Here is a 19,747-nt window from a genome sequence, read left to right as displayed (position 1 = left end):
AAAGTAAATATGATGCCAAGGTCATAAGCATGATATTCTTCATTCATAGATAAAAGATGGCAGTCCCCGAGCTCTCCTCGGGGTGCCTATTGTCTCATACTTAGTACAAAAGTTAGCGTGATACATACTGCATTTCAACTGTTAAATCTTCGGAGGAGGTTGGCGTTCCATGGTCGTTCCGACTCCTTGCCAGAGTCGTCTCTCTTTCATGCCTTCGGCTGCTACGCGTTGATCAGGTAGTAGGAGTCATTGCCTAAAGCTCTGCTGATGACGAAGGGTCCCTCCCAAGGGGTCGAGAGCTTGTGCTGGCTGGCTGTTCGCTGGATCAGCCGGAGCACAAGATCGCCCTCTTGGAACGATTTGGCTTGACCTTCCGGCTATGGTAGCGGCGCAGGCCCTGCTGATAGATGGCGGACCGGCTGAGGGCTAACAGCCGGCCTTCTTCCAGCAGGTCGACGCCGTCTTCTCGTGCTTCCTTGGCCTCCGCCTCCGTGTACATGGTTACCCGAGGCGAGTCGAACTTGATGTCAGTTGGGATGACCGCCTCGGCACCATACATGAGGAAGAAAGGAGTGAAGCCGGTTGACTTGTTTGGGGTAGTGTGCAGACTCCAGAGGACGGTCGACAGCTCATCGAGCCAACAGCCGACCGAACGCTCCAGTGGTACGACTAATCGGGGTTTGATGCCAGAAAGGATGAGGCCGTTGGCTCGCTCGACCTGGCCGTTTGACTACGGGTGGGCAACGGACGCCAAGTCCAATCGGATGCCTTGCGTCGCGCAGAAACGTGCCAAGGCTCCCTTGGCGTAATTCGTGCCATTGTCGGTGATGATGCTATGTGGCACGCCGTACCGAGTTGTTATTTCTGCGATAAATGTCACGGCAGTCGGCCCATTTAGCTTCTTGATCGGCTTTGCCTCAATCCATTTGGTGAATTTGTCTACAGCAACAAGCAGATGTGTCATGCTGCCACGCGCCGTCTTGAATGGGCCCACCATGTCCAGTCCCCAAACGGCGAAGGGCCAAGTGAGGGGAATGGTCTTGAGTGCTGAAGCCGGCATGTGTTGCTTGGAGCTGAAGAGTTGGCACCCTTTGCAATGTTTAACTAACTCCTTGGCGCCATCCAAAGCAGTCGGCCTAAAGTAACCATGGCGGAAAGCTTTGGCAACGAGTGATCTTGAGGCCGCATGGTGGCTGCATTCTGCTTGGTGGATGTCTTCGAGGATTGCAATGCCCTTCTCTTGCTCGACGCATCGCTGGAGGACTCCAGTGACACTGCGCTTGACGAGCTCTCTGTTGACGATAGTGTATGCTCCGGCTCGGTGTTGGACTTGTCTTGCCTCTGTTTCGTCAGCCGGCAGATCTTGGTTTATTAGGAAGTTGAGGATGGACTGAGCCCATGATGGAGCTGCGACTTCTTCTATTGCCAACACGGCTACTGCGACCAGGGCGGGCAGGCTGGGTGGTGAAATGCCAGAGTCGGCCGCCGCCTGCTGTGTTGGTGCAGTCTCCGGGCCGACTACCGCAGTCCCCAAGCCGGGTGTGGCAGTCCCCAGGTCGGGCGTAACTACGGAAGTCCACGAGCCGCCTGCTGATGTCCCTTGGCCGACTATCGAAGTCCTCGGGTCACCCTCTTGGTTCTTCGAGCCGGTCCCGGCTGTATCGGGGTCAGGCGGCACGAAGATGGAATCGGACTCTGGAGACGGCTTGATAGACGGCTTGAGGAGGCGTTGTAGAGAGACACCGGTTGGTATTGCTTGCCGAGTGGAGCCTATTCGAGCCAGGGCATCAGCTGGCTCATTGTCGGCTCGCGGTACGTGGAGGAACTCGCATCCTTCAAAATACCCACAGATCTGCTGAACGAGGAAGCGGTAGCTTGCCATATTTGCGTCCTTGGCATCCCAGTCGCCGGATGATTGCTGGACCACCAAGTCTGAGTCACCATAACATAGGATCCGGCAAATGCCGAGCTCTTTGGCAAGCCGGAGCCCGTGTATGAGCGCCTCGTACTCGGCCACGTTGTTGGAGGCGGCAAAGTGAATTTGCAGCGTGTATCTGAGCTTGTCGCCTTCGGGAGAGGTGAGGATGACGCCGGCTCCCAAGCCGGTGCGCATCTTGGACCCATCGAAGTGCATGCGCCAATGAGTGGAGTCGGGAGCTGGTGGCAGGTACTGGGTCTCGGCCCAGTCGACGAGGAAGTCGGCCAATGCTTGGGACATGATGGCGGTGCAAGGCTGGTAGAAGATCGTGTAAGGGGCCAGCTCGGTGGCCCATTTCGCCACCCGGCTGGATGCATCTCGGCTGCCTATGATCTCGGCCAACGGGGCGGTGCATACGACCGTGATGGGATGCTCTTAGAAGTAGGGCTTCAGCTTCTTGGCGGCGAAGTACACGCCGTAGCACATCTTCTGGTAGTGCGGGTAGTTCTGCTTCGAGGTAGACAACACCTTGCTCAAATAGTACACCGGCCTCTGGACCGGCTGGGCTCAGCCCTCTTCTGGGTGTTGGACTACGATGACGGTGCTGACCACCCGGCTGGTTGCGGCAATGTAGAGGAGCATGGGCTCTTTCTCAGTCGGCGCCGCCAGGATAGGCGGCGTGGTCAGCATCTTCTTCAGCTCGTGAAAAGCTTGGTCGGCTTGGTCATTCCACTGGAAGTGAGTGGTCTTCTTCATGAGGCGGTAGAGGGGGAGAGCTTTCTCTCCGAGCCGGCTGATGAAGCGGTTCAGGGAGGCCAAGCATCCGGTGAACTTCTGGACGTCTCGAAGTTTGGTGGGAATCGCCATTCTCTCAATGGCCTTGATCTTTACTGGGTTGCATTCGATGCCGCGTTCGGAAACCAGGAAGCCTAGGAGTTGGCCGACTGGCACTCCGAACACGCATTTCTCGGGGTTGAGCTTGATTTGGAACCGGCGTAGGTTCTCAAATGTTTCCTTGAGGTCTTCCAGCAAGGTGCCGCGCTTCTCCGTCTTCACCACAATGTCGTCTAGGTAGACGTGGGCATTTCTGCCGAGCTGCTTGAGGAGGCACTTCTGCTTGCAACACTGAAAAGTGGCACCGACATTTCTCAAGCCAAATGTCATAGTCAGGTAGCAGAAGGCTCCGAATGGCGTGATGAAGCCGGTCTTCAGGCGGTCTGCCGGATCTAACTTTATCTGGTGGTATCCTGAGTACGCATCCAAGAAACTCAACAGCTCGCATCCGGCCGTGGAGTCTATCACTTGATCAATCCTTGGCAGGGCAAAGGGATCTTTGGGGCAGGCCTTGTTGAGGCTCGTGTAGTCTATGCACATGCGCCACTTGTTGTTCTTCTTTAGCACGAGGACCGGGTTGGCGAGCCATTCTGGAAAGAAAACTTCCATAATGAAGACGGCTGCTAGAAGCCGGGCTATCTCTTCTCCTACAATCCTCCTTTTCTCCTCCGATAGTCGGCGGAGGGGGTTGTTTGACTGGTTTTGCGTCTTCTCGGACGTGTAGCTTGTGCTCGGCGAATTCCTTCGGAACACCCGGCATGTCCTTGGGGGACCATGCAAAGATGTCCCGATTCTCACGGAGGAAATCGGCGAGCTCGCTTTCCTATTTGTTGTTTAGGTTTGCCCCGATGACGGCAAACCTCTCTGGGTGCTCGGGGTCAAGAGGTATCTTCTTCGTCTCCTTGGTCGGCTGGAAGGATCCTTGGGCATCATACTCCTTGGGATCGGGGGACAAGGCCGACTGTTTGCCAGCCATGGCCACGACTCGGTCCAACATCTTCTTTTCTGCGGCAATCACAAGGGACTCGGCCAGCCGGCTGCTGGCTGCTGCGCACTCGGAAGATTTCTTGTAATCGCCGGCTATGGTGATGATGCCTTTGGTGCTCGGCATCTTCATCTTGAGGTAAGCATAGTGGGGAACAGCCATGAACCTGGCCAAGGCAGGTTGGCCAAGCAATGCATGGTAGGGGCTCTCCAGGTCCACCACTTCAAACGAAATCGCCTCCCGGCGGAAATGCTCCTTGTCCCCAAAGAGTACATCAATCTTGATCTTGCCAATGGGGGCGCAGGACAGGCCGGGTATGATGCCATGGAACACAGTCCGAGTAGGCATGAGTTGCTTCGTCTTGACGTTCAGCTTCTCCAGGGTGTCACGGTACAGGATGTTGATGCTGCTCCCGCCGCCTATCAGCACGCGGGAGAAACGGGCGGCGCGTCTGTCCGTTGCAAGGGTGGCATCTAGAACCAACGCATAAGAGCCGGGAGATGGCATCACCTCTGGGTGGTCGGCCCGGCTCCAGCTGATAGGTTTTTCTGACCAGTGCATGTGCTCGGCAGGGTTGGCAGCGACCATGCTAACCTCCTGGTGCTCTCGGCGTCTGCCGCGCCGGTCTTCGGGCTGGCTTGTAAAGACGACATAGGTGGCATGCTCGTCGGGGAACTCATCGTGCATGGCTCTGACTGCAGGCCGAGCGGTCGGCGGCTGCGGAGCCGGAGGCGGCGGACCGGCAGGCGGCGGCGGCGCGAGCCCTTCGCCTTTGGAGATTCGGGTGAGCCAGTGGCACTTCCGGGTTGTGTGGTTGGACGGCTTCGCACCGCTGTGGAACTTGCATGGGGCGTCGAGAGTTTGCTCGTAGGAGAAGGCCGGCTGCCAAGCCGGCTTGCCGCCCCTCTGCTTCTTGGGTGCGGGCCGCCCTTCGGGCTACTCGTCTTCGACTGTGGCCACCTGCCGACTGGTGGAGGGCGGCACGGGGCCTTTGCGCTTATGGTCGTTCTGGTGTGGGCGTCGGCCGGAATCCCCAGCCGGCGTCTTGGGCGCTAGGTTGAGTACTTTCCCGCACGCGTCTACCTGGAGCTCAGTCTTCATTGAGGAGTTGGTGGTGGCGTACTTGTCTGCTATGTCCAGAAGCTCGTCGAGGGTAGTCGGCTCGTCGCAGAGAAGCTTGTGCTTGAGGAGGGTGCCTTCTCGGCACCCGGCAGTGAAGTATTCTATGGCTTGCACCTCGTGCACCCCTTCGCAAGAGTTGCGGAGCTCGGCCCAACGCGTGAGGTAGTTGCGAGTGGACTCGGCGGGGCCTTGTACACACAAGGAGAGCTGTCTGGGCTTGGGAGCCCGCTTGTAGGTGCTGGTGAAGTTGCGGACGAAGGCTTCTGTGAAGTCTAGCCAGCTGTTGATGGTGTACGGCTTGAGGCTGTTGAGCCAGGTCTGCGCCGTGCCTTGCAGCATGAGGGGCACGTACTTCACGGCAACACGCCTATTGCCGCTTGCTATGCTAACCGTCGTGGAGTAGTCGATCAACCAATCTTCCGGCTTCACGGAGCCGTTGTACTTGGGCGTGTCTCTTGGGAGCGAGAACCCTTTGGGGAAAGGCTCATCACGGATGCGGGGACCGAAGCAAGGCGGGCCGACATCATCTTCTTCTTCCGGCGCCAAGGATCGCGCTAGGCGGTCGATCCGATGGCGGGCGTCGTTCTCGCCGACTCCTTCACGGCGATCTAGTCGACTGCTGAGAGTCAGATGCACAACAGGCGGTGGGGTGGGATATCTCTCCCCACGAGGCCGAGGCGGAGGCGGGTTGCCCCGCCACTCCACAGCCCGGGGGTGGCCTTCTGCGTCTCGCTCGATGGAGATTCGGGTTCGGCTTCGACTAGCAGCCGGCTCTTTCTCGCGCCGCGTGCGGGTTTTACCCGCAGTCGGCGTCCGGGACGTCGCGCCATGATCTCGATGCAGGGGAGGGCTTTCCGCGCGGGCGTCGACTCCGTGCCGCTGTGCGGCCGCATCGATTAGCTGCTGGATGCGTCTGGTCATGTGGGGGAGTTCTTCGGCCCCCAATCCGTCTAGCTCGTCTACGGCCGCCTGGGCGGCACGCAGGTTCTCGAGTGGAGTGGCGTAGACTGGGCAGTCGACTCCTAGCGTGTCGGCGATGGCAACGCTGCGCTGCCTGACAACGCTAGCCCGGCTGGGCCCGCCTAGGGGCGGCATGCCAAAGGCGGCGCGGTCGGCTTCGCGCCGGTGGACCTCAGTGAGGCATCTCATGGAAGCCAGCTTCCGGCCCTCCGCGAGGAGGGCGAGGCGGCGAGCCTCCAGTGCTTCGGCATCGGCATCGGCCGGGAGGGGGATGGTCAAGTCGTGGACCGCCGTATGCGGGGCGTCGTGGGCGCTCTCGTCCGAAGCGTCGCCGTGGCCGATGACCATCACCTCGGTGGTGACAGCGTCGCAGCCATCGGCCCGGGGAAGCGGGTCATTGTAGATCGTGACGTCGGTGGGGAAAGTGTCGAGTGAGGCCGTGTCGGAGTCGATAGACATCGGATCGGTGGAGCCGACCGACTCCAAGTCCATAGCAGGCTCGCCGGAGACGTGGAGCTAGCCGAGGAGGTTGACGAGGTGGTCGGTGCCCGCGTCGGAGGCGAGCTCGTCGGAGATGAGGGTCTTGTCAAGGAGATCGGCGAGGCCGCTCGCTACGCAGATGTTGGTGACGCCTTGCAGCGCGTCGTGGCAAGCGCCATCGGGCGTGCCGGGCTGGCTACGCTCGCTGGGGAGGAAGAGGGTTCCCGTCCAGAACAGGTCTCCGGATGACGGTGCACCTGGCCCCACGGTGGGCACCAAATGTCGGGTGGTATGTGTGACATATGCCAACGGGTGGCTTATCATTGTGGGAGCCAGTAAGACGTCGCCGGTGCCTGGAAGCGGGATGAGGCGAAGACATGCACGCCGGCGAATCTTACCCAGCTTCGGGGCTCTCCGTGGAGATAACACCCCTACTGCTGCTCTGCGGGGTCTCCGCATGATCGCTAGATGAACAAGTAGCTACACGATGCTCCTTGAGTTGTTTTGTGAGGAGAAGAAGTAGAGCACGACTAGCCCTCCTCCCCTCTCTATGTGGTGTCTAGAACTAGCTTGGATCAACCCTTTGCATGGGTGTCCCGGGGGGTTTATATAGGCCTACCCCCCGGGGGTAAAATTGTAATCCGGCTGGGCATGGGGCCCAACCGTCTGTGTCTACACTCGCCGGCTTCTGCGCCGGCTGCTGGGGCCCACCGGCTGGTGGGTCTCGCCGGCTGCCGGCTCCTTGGTCGACAGGCAGGCCCCACCGTCCAGGGCCTTGTCGGTGGCTGGTTACTGTTGCTCAATCCTGGTGACGAGGGATTCACCGAGGTGGGTGTGGCTACAGTGCCGCAGTCCGGCGGGTGATCGCTGTAGCCTCACCGCGTCTTGTCTCCTTAATGGGGTGTCTCCTTCGAGGGAGGTGGCAAGCCAGCTGTGGAGAGCCGGCTCTATCGTGGGCCGACTGGGGGAGGCCTGGCTGCCTTCAGGTGTCTCTCTGCCTGAAGGGGCCCACCGCCCATGGGCCACACTGGCAGCTCGTCATGAATGACATCAGGGTCAACATGGCGACAGTGCCGCGCCGGACGGGTCATGGTCACCCGTACGGTGCACTGTGCCAGGCGTGCTCCGGGATTCAGGGGTGGCAGGCTATTACTGTAGCCACGCCTCGTCACATCGCTGTTATGTGGATGCAGACTTTGAGGGTACGATCTTGACCGCTTTGTTGGAGCCGGCTTCTTGGAGTCGGCCTTCTCACGGCCGACTTCTCGGAGCCGGCTCTCCCGCGGCTTTCTTCATGAGGGCTAAAGTCGGGTCGCCTTCCGATAGCCGGCCTGGGAGACAGCCGGCAAGGGGAAGGCGGCCCCACGTCTTGGATTCTTGAGGGCCAGATCGGCTCGTAATTTTTTCAGAAGGGCCAGGGTGAGCCGGCTAGGCTACCCGTGGTCATTTACTCCGATAGAGCTCATCGACTTCGACGTTGCTCACATTCGCCTGCCGTACAACACCATCCTTGGGTACCCAGCGCTGGCCAAGTTCATGGCCGTAACTCACCAAGGCTACAACGTCCTCAAGATGCTAGGAAGTGGTGGAGTCATCACGGTGCCCTGTGAAGAGAAGGACGCGGTGTGCTCCCTGGAACGAGCCTTTCAGGCCGCGTCACTGGAAGACCCGGCTCGCGGAAGCCGGAGGCTTCCCGAGACCGCCCGCAAGAGGAAGAAGACATCGTCCGGCCCGGCCCCTCAGGAGGCAGGCCCCTCTGGGCCCGTGCCTGCCCAGGGGGAACCTCCTTCCATCGCATAGGAAAGCGCGCCCGGCGCCCTCCTCAGGCAGGGCTCGGGGGCTCTCCCCTGGAGGGCCACCGACCTAGCTAGGGTCACGAGGGAGGCGCTTGGGCACCACATGGAGGCGTGTTTCGAAGCACGTTTCCCTCAAGAAGGAGCAATGCAAGGAGAGCCAGACCCTCAGGAGTTCGTCAGCAAGGCCATTCAGGAGCTACAGGAGTCAAGAGTCATGAAAGGCGGCCGCCGCCTACCAGCAGTGGCTCCCTATCTAGGCAAGGATGGTGGGCTGCGTGTCTGCATCGACATACCAGGGCTCAACCGAGTCGCCTCTCTGGAGCGCCTCTGGCCCTCGCGAGTGGGGCGCTGCGGAGGTCCACCCCACAGCTACGTTCGCATGCCTTACGGCTTGCCAAACGCGGCTGCCACGTACTAGTGCCTCATGAGGGGCATCACGGAGGCACGAGAGGCCAGGCGTTCCGCAGCCCTGGCGGAGATGGAGATGGTCCGCGAGGAGCCGCCAGCGCCTCCGGAGCCTCGTGAGGCCCCTGGGCCTGGGGCCTCGTGAGGATCGGCTTCCGCTGCCCACCAAGTCTGCTACACCAACACTCCTTCGTCCTCAACGTCATCAGGTGACATCTTTCAAGTTTCATTTCCAGCTGGGAGTGCCCCCCTCAGGGCTGCATTATTCCCAGGCCGCGTGGGTCCGTCCCTGCGGCGTGTATCCCCTTTATTTCATGTTGTTAGCTTACCTTGTTGGGGGCGCCCCTCGGGCTGCATGATCCCCAAGTCGCTCGGGCCTGACCCAGTGATGTCCGCCTTCCCAGCATCTATTTAAATGAATCCACTCCTTCGCGGCTAATGTGCTTGACCTAGTTGCCTGCTCAACTGACGGAACTGCTCCCAAACGGCACGACACTTGCGCATGGGTCCGTTCCTGCAACACCGACAAACCTGAATGGCTGAGCTCTAGCCGCGGCAGCCCCGCATGGCGCCACCTCGTCAAGCCTTCAGTGCCTCATTACCCCTCGGAAGCAACCAACGGCTGACTATCAATTGTCATGGCAACCCCCTCGTTTCTTTTTCTATGATGGGTCCACAGGGTCTCCTGAAGGAGCTGCGTCAGGCGAGGCCCTTGCGGTGTCTCCCTCACTCTTGTCCGCGTGAACCGCTTGCACATTAAAGGGGGGGGGGGTGCCTGAGCATCGCGACTCAGGGCTCCTACTAGCTCTCCAGCCCTCACCCTCTGGCCTTGTCCACGGCATCGCGACCTGGCATACCAACGACGGCTGAGGCTCGCTCGAGGGCCGGGACCCGAGGACGTAGAGCAAAAAGGGGAGCAAAGGCAAGAGGGGAGGGACACGCGAAGACCTCACCGAGCAACCTCATGCCTGCCGATGCACGAACCTAGCAACACACCAGAGAGTGGCCCCTGATTCTCGAGATAAGTCACCACCCGGAAGCGCCAGCTACCGTGGCATCATCCCCGCACCTAATGCAATCCCGTGTTAGCGACGCCGCTCTCCTTTCTCACCGAACGACGGCTGCTTGAGCACCAAAGGGGACCTCCTGAGCATCGCGACTCAGTGGCTCTTACCGGACTCCGGGTTGCTCACCTCCTGGCCTTGACCACGGCATCGCAACCTGGCATACCAGCGACGGCTGGAGCCGCCTTGGGACTGGGACCTGTCGGCGCAAAGCACCAAGCCCTCGTGAGGTTCGAAAGGGAGGACTGAGCTAAGACGGAATGAGCAACTCGCACAATTCTACGACAAGGGTTATATTAACAAAACAGGATCACAGGCACCTTACAAGCCCCCACGGGACGCGTCTTTGATTTCTCGCAGGGAACAGATCCTAAAGGGTCACTAACTACACGCGCCCCTGCAAAAGACGCCATCATCAACAGTGGGCCGTCAAGCACCGGCGCCAACCCCATCCAGATCAGAGTCGACGGCGGCCTGACGAGCCCACCCTGCTCCAGGAGCGGCGCTGGCTCGGGGGCTCGTAGCCGTCGTCGCTCGTCTCCGGAGTCGCAAAGAGCTCGCCGGAGTCGCTGGAACCTCCAACGCCTCCACCGCCTGAGGAGCCTCCAAGGGAGCGGTTGGCGGGCCCAGTCCTCGCCGCAGCAGGGTCCTGGCCACCTCTCCCGGGGCAGCACTCCAGCCGGCGCCTGTTCGCATCGAAGACCTTGAAGAACATCACCGAAGCACCGTCGTACTCCAAGTGGATTGCGAGGGCGCCTCTTGTCCTGCAAACCCGGGCGATTTCGCTCCAGCCCCGAGTCATGAAGACCTCGCCCGGGGCAACGACCGCGACCTCTGCCTCGGTCGCGAGGGTGCAGCAGCCGACGTGCTGCAGCCAAAGCTCCAGGAGTTCTCCCTGCGGGATGATGGATTAGAAGAAGGGAGGAAGGCGAATCCAAGACCGAGGAGGCATGACGATGTGGAGCACGAACTCTCGGGAGGAGCCCTCAGTGTGGACCCCAGGGGGGACGACCCACACCTTTGTGACTCGTCGGCGCCGCCCGTGGCGATCATCATCAGCTCCTTCAGGGCCCTCGATGTGGGCGTACAAGGGAAGCGGGAACCCTGGCGGTGCCTGCTCGCACCAAGGCCTCGACACCACCTGATGGGCCCCCTCGTCCGGGCCAGGGAGGACGAGCCGTTTCTTCGGCGGGAGCGGGTCTGGTTCCTCTCAGGGAGCCTTCCCCTTCTCTGCCATCGAGAACCAGCGGATCGGAGCCATCGCAGCAAGACGGAGCAAGGACCGGGAAGAAGGAGAAGCAAGGAGGGATGGACTAGAAGGGCGCGCGCTATTCCGTACTTATGGTCGGCGAAGGCCAACCGCCGACCTCCACGATCGCAGGTAATCATGACCCACTTTGCATGCAGGGACTTGTCCAGTCCGCGCAGTTGCTGAGGCGCCATGGGGAAGTGGAGGCGCCCACGTCCAATCAACCGCCACGCGGTGCCCAAGGCCGTCGGCTGTTAGGGCCCGCGGCACTTCGCTCTTGCCCTTCCGCCTCCCTGCACGGCCAAGTCTGGGCGCGCCTTGGGCCCGGGGGCTACTGTCGGCGTTCTGGGAACAGGGGTCCCCAGACTTGCCTGCCTGCGGCCTGCGGCGTGGCTCAAAGGGGGGCCCAGCACGACCCATCTTCACCAACACAGACCGAAGACCCTCACGAGGGGCCAAGCCTCGCGGGGCGAACGACGCGGAGCTTCCTCAGGCACGGCCTCATCAGGCCGGCTCGCGAGGAGGCAGAGAGATCAAGGCGGGGTACCTCACGAGGTGCCCGTGACGCAAGCCATGACGACCAAGGGCGTCAGGCGGGTGCTAGCCCGCGCAGTGTCCTCCTTTCCCCTTTGGTGCAAAGGGGGCAAGCGCAGCCGCGGAGTACTGAGGCATCAGACAAAGGTTGCCATTTCGGTGCAACAAGACCAAGACCAGGAGGACTGCAAGACGGAGGTCATCGTGGAGCCCAAGACAGCATCACCACCAGAGCTTTGTGCGGGCGAAGACTACTTTTGTCAGGATAACTGGTACTAGGTGTCCCCTTTCAAATTAGCCCGCCATTGTTGGCTCCCTTCCCGCTCGATATTTGGGAAGAGGACCAGGGCCTCTATAAATAGGACCAGCCACCCGCAGGATGGGAAGGCAGCTAGGTGAGAGGTTGGAGGTTGGAGATCAACAATCGGAGAGAGAGAGAGAGAAGGGTGACTGGACTCCTCCCAGCAGTTCATCGCCCCAACCAAGAACAGACCCTCGTGAGGCTGTTCTTCCTTGTATTGTTCATCATCATCAGCCCAAGAGGCAATCGACCACACCACACACTGGAGTAGGGTATTACACCACAATGGTGGCCCAAACCAGTATAAATCCTGTGTCTCTTGTGTTGTTCTTTTCATAGCTTAGATCTTAGCGAGGCGGAGGGGTGCAGGTAGGTAGGAGGCGAAATCTCCGTGTGCACCCCAGTGTTCGAACCTCAAGGGTCTGCGGGAACCCGAAATATGACAGGGACATATGCCAAAGGATGGCTTATCATGGTGGGAGCTAGTAGAACGTTGCCGGTGCCTGGAACCGTGATGAGGCGTAGACACAAACACCGACATACTTTACCCAGGTTCGGGGCTCTCCTAGGAGATAACACCCCTAGTCCTGCTCTGCGGGGTCTCCGCATGGTCACTAAGGCACAAGTGGTACAATGGTGCTCCTTGAGCTACTTGCTAGAGGTGGAAGAAGGCAGGCACGCTCTCTCCTCCTCTAGGTGTGGGTCTAATTCTAACAGGTTGGAACCCTTTGGATGGGTGCCCTGGGGGGGTTATATAGGCCTACCCCTCCCAGGGGTACATTGGTAATCTGTCGGGTGTAGGACCCGGCTGTCAGTCTCTCCGGCTGCCGGCTTCTCCGCTGGCTGCTGGGGCCCGCCGCCTGGCTGGCCCCGCCGACTGGTCTGGTACGGAGCCGATAGGCCGCTCCCGCCGCTCGCGGGTCTTGCCGGCTGCTGATCGCTGTAGCCGTGATGCTAATGACACAGGCTTGGTCGGGGGAGCGTGGCTACAGTCCCGCCGCCTGGTGGGCGATTACTGTAGCCACACCGCGCCCCATCTGGTTGATGGCGCACGGGGCCCGAGGGAGGGACAAGCCGCCTGCTAGAAGCCGGCTTCCCTTAGGTCCGGTTGCCCTGGCTTCCTCCGTCCTCAGGGCTCTCAGTACCTGGTAGGGCCCACCGCCTACAAGCCGTACCTACAGGCCGTCATGGGAACAGGGCTCCGCCTATCACGAGTGATGTTTTGGGGGGGGGGAGAGTCAACAGTGCCGCGTCATGCGGAGATCTCCGCCTGTACGGGGCACTGTGGCCACGCCCAGCCCTGGATTCGGGGGGATGGGCTACGCTGTAGCCATACCCTGACTTGTCTCCTTGATGAGGGCGCAGACTTTGAGGGCCGGCCTCTCTGGAGGCCGCTCACTAGGAGTCGGCCTGTCGTGATGCCGTCTTCTGGAACTCGGACGCCTTCGGCCAGTCGGCCGCTCGGCCAACCGGCCGCCAGAAGGCAGAGATGTATCTTGACGTCTTGAGGGGCGCAGCCAGCCCCGTTGTCTTGAAAGGTTCAGGGGCTCGGGTTGGGCTACCCTTGGCCCATTACTCCGACATTGATCTCAGCCGGACTTAAGATGAAGCAAGAAGGGGAGCAATAATCCTCTTCCTTTACTTTTTTGCCCTTCTTCTCCCGTGCCTGTCTCCGTCTTTGTCGCCTCTGAATTTTTACGGGGCGACATATGCAGATCTTCCCTGATTTTCGAATCTTGCAAGTCTTTTCTTGCCTTCGGCCCTTCCTTGGTCTTATCTGGCATGTTCATCAGTGTCGCAAGCAAGCTCTCAAGGACATTCTTACAGATATGCATTTGATCAAGGAAATAAGGTGTGTCGAGTTTGCGCCAATACTCCAAGTCCCAGAAAATAGACCTCGTCTTCCATACCTCCAGTAGAGGCTCCGACGCCTTTTTCATCGTCTTTCCCGGCGCGGGGCACTGTTCCCACTTTTTCAACAACTCGTCAATTTTGGCGTCGCTCCGCTTACATGGAGGTCCTCGATTCTCGGCCTCACCATTGAATAGATCTCCACGGTTTCTCCACGGGTCGTCCTTCTCGAGCCATCTTCGATGCCCCATGTACACGATTTTCCCAGACCCGCCATCTTTCCTTGACGTTAGCTCCCGAGACGTCGTATCATCCATGCACCGCATACATCTGCAATATCCATGGCACACCTGGCCTGTGACATATCCATAACCGAGATAGTCGTGCACCATCGTGATAAGGGCGGCTCTCATATGGAAATACTCGCCTTTGTTGGCGTCCCATGTCTTGGCCAGTGTTTTCCATAATGTGTCTAACTCCTGCTGAAGTAGCCCTAGATACATATTAATATTATTTCCCGGTTGTTTCGGCCCTTGAATCAGCATGCTCATGTGTATGTACTTCGACTTCATGCACAACCAGGGGGAAGGTTGTACATCCATACAAACACGGGCCATGTGCTATGGTTGGTGTTCTGGTAGCCAAACAGATTCATGCCATCGATACACGCGCCGAGCACGATGTTCTTTGCATCACATTCGAAATACTGATATTTCCGATTTAACACTCTCCACTGGCTTCCATCCTTGACGTGTCTCAGCTTCGGATCGTCTCCATCATCGGGCTCCTTCCTCTCCGCGTCCCAGCACATGATCTTTTCTTCCTTGGGATCTATGAAATACCGCTGGAGACGGGGAGTGATCGGTAAGTACCATACAACTTTCTGGGGAGATTTCTTCCCAGCCTTGTTGTATCGAGAAACATTGCACACCGGATAGCTTGTTTTTCCGCGTGCTCCTTCTAATAAATTACACAATCATTGATGCATGCATGGTATCTAACGTGCGGCAGATCAAGTGGGCACACGATCTTCTTGGCCTCATCCACACTAGTAGGACATAGATTCCCCACGGGAAGAACATCCTTTAGGTACTTGAGATGCTCATCGAGGCTAGTATCAGTCCATTTGCTTTTAGCCTTCGTCTTGAGGAGTTCGAGCGTGAAACTCAAGTGGGTCACATCAGGATTGCAACCATGATACAATGGAGTGTTCGAGTCAACCACCAGTTGCTGCAGCTTGGCCTCCTCTCTAGAAGCAGCTCTCTCAGTATATGTCTCCTTGCGAAGCAGTGCTTGAGCATGAGGGCCCCGCATGATTGAACTTAGTACCGACGAATTCTGTGACGTGGAGTCCATGTTCTCTCTGCCGCCATGTATGGCCCCTTCTCCGCCGCCTTGTCCAGCCACTTCTCCGCCGCCATGTCCGACCCCTTCTCTGCCGCCATTATCGATCATCTCTTCATCTTGCCCCATGTCGTTATGGCCTGCCCCGTCGGCGTCATCAACATCATCATCCTCATCTTCAATTATCCACTGAGTATAGCCGTCCATCAAACCAGTCATGAGCAGGTGCGCTTCGACACGACCATCGTCATAGGGGTCGAGCCAAACTCATCCTTTGCATCTTCACACGGGCATAAAACCTCTGTCAGGTTTTTTTTCATGTCCTGCACCGCCAACCGCAACCACTTGTCCACCATCATTCCACTGACCATCATGAACGCCTGCATGGCAATAATAAACAAATTAATTATAAAAATGCATGCATGCATCAAAGTCATACAAAAATTCGGCATGACCTTCCCTAACAATAGGACATATGGAGTTTTCCTGGAGTTCGCCGAAATAGAAATAAATCGACATTTCGACAAAACATAGGCAACTCACAAGCACAATTCGGCGTCAACTCATGCCACACACACAATTTCCATCATATCGTCTGATTATGTCATATTGCACACACATACACATATTTCCATTCTTGAAAAGCATAAATTTTTAATGACCTATCTCGAGATCGAGCATAGTGAGATGATGATGTAGTTAGCGAGATCAAAAGTGGACAAATCTCTTCTTGACAACGCTAGATCTAGTTAGGGGGTACATAGGTAATTTCACTAAATGCTACATCTACCTAGCTAGCGAGTTTGGGAGGAGGCAAGTTCAACTAGTGGAGGGGAAGGAAAAAGAGAAAGGAGATGCATTAATGGTGGTGGTGTAGTTAGCTAGGAGAAATAAAGAGAGAGAAAGGTAGGTAGAAGAAGGATAGTAATGGGAGGGAGAAGTCATGAGGAAGAAGCAAAGTGAGGGAGAGAGGAGGTGGGAGCTAGGTGAAAGTGAGGAAGAGAGGATGTGGGAGGGGGAGGGGGAGGAAAAAGGTGGCATGACTGCGACTTAGCAGTAGCGTTGGGCATAAAATGTGCTACTGCTAATAAGATAGCAGTAGCGCGCTTCTGGCGCACGCGCTACTGCTAAGCGGGGCCCGCCATGTGGCCAGTTTCAAAATTAGCAATAGCGACCTGCGGAAAAGGTGCGCTACTACTATTACTTTAGCAGTAGCGCTGTTTGCGCGGGCGCGCTACTGCTAAACCTAGGGTGGCGGGAACGGTCGGTCAATTTTTGTAGCAGGGTGGTTCTACCGAGCCGTGCTACTGCTAAGTTTGTAGTAGTAGCACCTGTTTGGGGCCCGCGCTACTGCTAATTAGCAGTAGCGCCTCTTCCTAACCCGCGCTGCTGCTAAGATTCTATGTATAAGGTTTTCCCTAGTAGTGGTATACTACTAGCCTATGCTAACCACAACAATATTCTTTTGTATCAAATGGATGTGTAGAGTGCCTTCCTCAACGGAAAAATTGAAGAAGAAGTATATGTTGATCAACCTCATGGTTTTGACGATCCAAAACATCCTGACATGGTGTACAAGATCAACAAGGCATTGTATGGCCTCAAACAAGCACCTCACGCTTGGTATGACATGCTCAAAGACTTCCTGAAGAGCAAAGGCTTCAAACCTGGTTCTCTAGATCCCACCCTCTTCATGAAGACATATGATGGTAAACTGTTTGTATGCCAAATCTATGTGGATGACATTATCTTCGGCTGCACTGGCAAGAGATACAGTGATGAGTTTGGGCATATGATGCAAGAGCAATATTAGATGTCCATGATGGGAGAGCTGAAATTCTTCCTTGGTCTTCAAATCTGTCAGCAAAGAAATGGCTTCTTCATATCTGAAGAGAAATACCTCAAAGACTGCTTGAAGAAGTTTGGAATGCAAGACTGCAAAGGGTACACGACGCCAATGCCAACCAAAGGTCAATTGGGCCCCGATGACAATGTTAAAGAGTTTGATCAAAAGGTACGCCACTCCATGATTGGTTATTTATTTTACTTATGTGCATCTAGGCCTCAAATAATGCTTAGCGTTTGCATGTGTGCCCGATTCCAAGCGGCACCAAAGGAATCGCATTACCTCGCTGTGAAGCAAATTCATACATATTTGGCTCACACCCTAACACTAGGATTATGGTATCCAAAGGGCTCAATGTTTGATCTAGTTGGATTCTCAGATGCTGATTATGCTGGTGACAAGGTTGATCGCAAGTCCACATCAGGCACATGTCACTTTCTTGGACGATCTCTTGCCTGTTGGTCCTCAAAGAAGCAGAACTGTGTATCCCTCTCTACTGCTGAATCTGAATACATTGTTGTTGGATCTTGCTGCACTCAGCTTCTCTGGATGAAGCAAACTCTCAAGGATTATGGCATCAACCAGAAGCATGTGACACGTTACTGCGACAATGAAAGCGCCATCAAGATTGCCAACACTCCAGTTCAGCACTCGAAGACAAGGCACATTCAGATCCCTCATCACTTTCTCAGAGATCATGTCATGAAGGAAGACATTGATACCATCCACGTCAACACTGAAGAACAATTGGCAGATATCTTCATGAAGCCCTTGGATGAGAAAGGGTTTCGCAAGCTGCGGTGTGAGCTAAATGTCTTAGAATCCTCGAATGTCGTGTGAATGGACACACATCCTAACGCTTATGCATTATGATGACTTATATGTGCAACACATGAAGTAACGTATATGTTCAGTTCATGAAGACTTACCCTCTAAGTGTGAATACATTAATGTGGAATTTGACTTTGGAGTGTCGCGATAATTGTGATCCGTGTCTGGGTCTAATATTTCCTATATGGTGGGTAACACCACCACCACATTTTTATTGAAGTTTTTTCATTTGGCGTCTTGATTGCATTATCTTCACATTTGGTTTTTCTTCAACATTGGTTTGACTTCGAAGTTTATCTTTGGAATGTTGATTTGGTCTTCGCTGGTATATTTATATATCTGTGTGTTCTGTCCTCTACATCATTCACTTATAGCTATGTATTCAAACTTGCTATTTTCCGAACTAACTGAATGTGATCAGACCCTAACACCTTTTGTGCTTATCCCTCAAATTTCTCTGTCCCTTCATATGCATTCTATTGACACGTGTCGAATGTCTTCACTGTGTCCTTGTCAACTGAAGATACAGAGGCACACATTTAAAACGCTTTTAATGCACTTATCCTTTTTTGCTTGAATACCAGAGAAGCCGGAACGACCACGTGACATACCAGGCACGTGGGGGAAAGTGGCACAACTCTCAATAAGTTGCATGCTTGCCACGTGTCCACCAGATGTGAACTGCCAGGGGCATCTGCGTAATTGTGATCCGCCACCGCTCATCCTTATAAATACTCCACCCCATGCAGTCATAATCTCTTCTCCCACCTCACCGTCTCGCTCAAACCCTAGCACCTCCGCTAGCCTCAGTCCACGCCGGAGACAAAGCACTTAGCTACCGCAGCCTCTTCGACGCTGACCGCGGACCTCGTCTGCTCCACCGCCGCCGTAGGTGTCTTCCACCGCCAAGTTAGGGCGCGAGAGATTGGACTGATCGGCCTCTGTTCAGCCTCGTCTAGCAGTTCTTCATGTGGTAAATAAACTCGTTTTTACCGCTTATCCGATCTGTTGAATCTGTCCACTTCTTCCAAAATGGTTTCTAAACTTCCAAATCTAGATCTTTCTGTTTCTGCATCTCATAACCTGCAAGTATATTCACTTATGCATCACCACTAGTTATATTCCTCACTTTTACTTATTCATGGATTTGTACAAATCTAGAACCAACTCACTTCAATAAGTTAATGTCTTCGCACTATGATGTCAATGTCTTCAAACTGATTTATCTTCAAAATCTTCTGAGAATGCATATGACCTCTTCCCCTTCCCTCGCATCTCTAATGCTGTCACAAGTACATGCCCGTGGGAGAATCCCTTGGATCTCATAGTCTGCATTCATTTGCAGAGTTCTTACAACATCATATTGACTCTCCAGAAGCTTGTTTTTGTTTGACCAGCATATTGAAGCTAAACACTATCTTGAAGCCTTTCTGTTTAAGTCCAATGGCATCAAGCAAGTATGCAAAGAACGGTGGCAGGCAGCGCCAAGGCAACACTGCGATGGACCTGGCACCAGATATGTATGAATAGTACAAGTCTAACCCAGTGGAAACATATGGAGAATGCAGGACTCGAGTCCAATGGATTCGAAGATATTGGGTAGAGCAATGGTTTATGTACAACTTCTTCACTAATGAATATGCGACGAAGAATGTTGTGAGGCCACCTTGGGCCGATATTGTATACATGAAGCTTATGTCCAAGACAAAGGCTGAAGCCATTGCCATGGACTTCTACCCCTGCATGGTCAGAGGACCACATCCCGAGAATGCTGATGCCTCCAGTCTCATATGGTGTCGTGACGATGAATTATTCGAGGAGAATCTCCAGTTTGCAAGAGCTTCAGCTGTGCAGAACAAGAAGGAGCTTGGGATTGACTTCAATCCCTGGCCCAATAGCTCCAAGGCCAGATGATAGTCATGAAGCCAATCAGAACATTATTGGCCCCTTTGATAGCTTCGATGGGCTTCTCTCACACATAGCTGCCCAAAGGGCCACTATCGAAGTGGCTGCTGCTGAAAAGGAGCTTGAGGATGAACATGTAGCTCCAAAGCCAAAGAAGAAGTTTAAGGCTTCAAAATCTTCAACTACTCCAAAAGCTTCAAGAGTGAATCCATTGCAATATGCACCTCCTGAATCCAGTGTGCAATCTCAAGATCAATCCTGCATCTCCAAGAAGACCAGGAAGCCCAAGGAGATTTCTGGGCATGATCTCACTCCTGCCACC

Source organism: Triticum aestivum, chromosome 7A, assembly GCF_018294505.1.
Source record: "Triticum aestivum cultivar Chinese Spring chromosome 7A, IWGSC CS RefSeq v2.1, whole genome shotgun sequence".
Classification (NCBI taxonomy): domain Eukaryota; kingdom Viridiplantae; phylum Streptophyta; class Magnoliopsida; order Poales; family Poaceae; genus Triticum; species Triticum aestivum.
Note: the sequence above shows the minus strand (reverse complement) of the source record.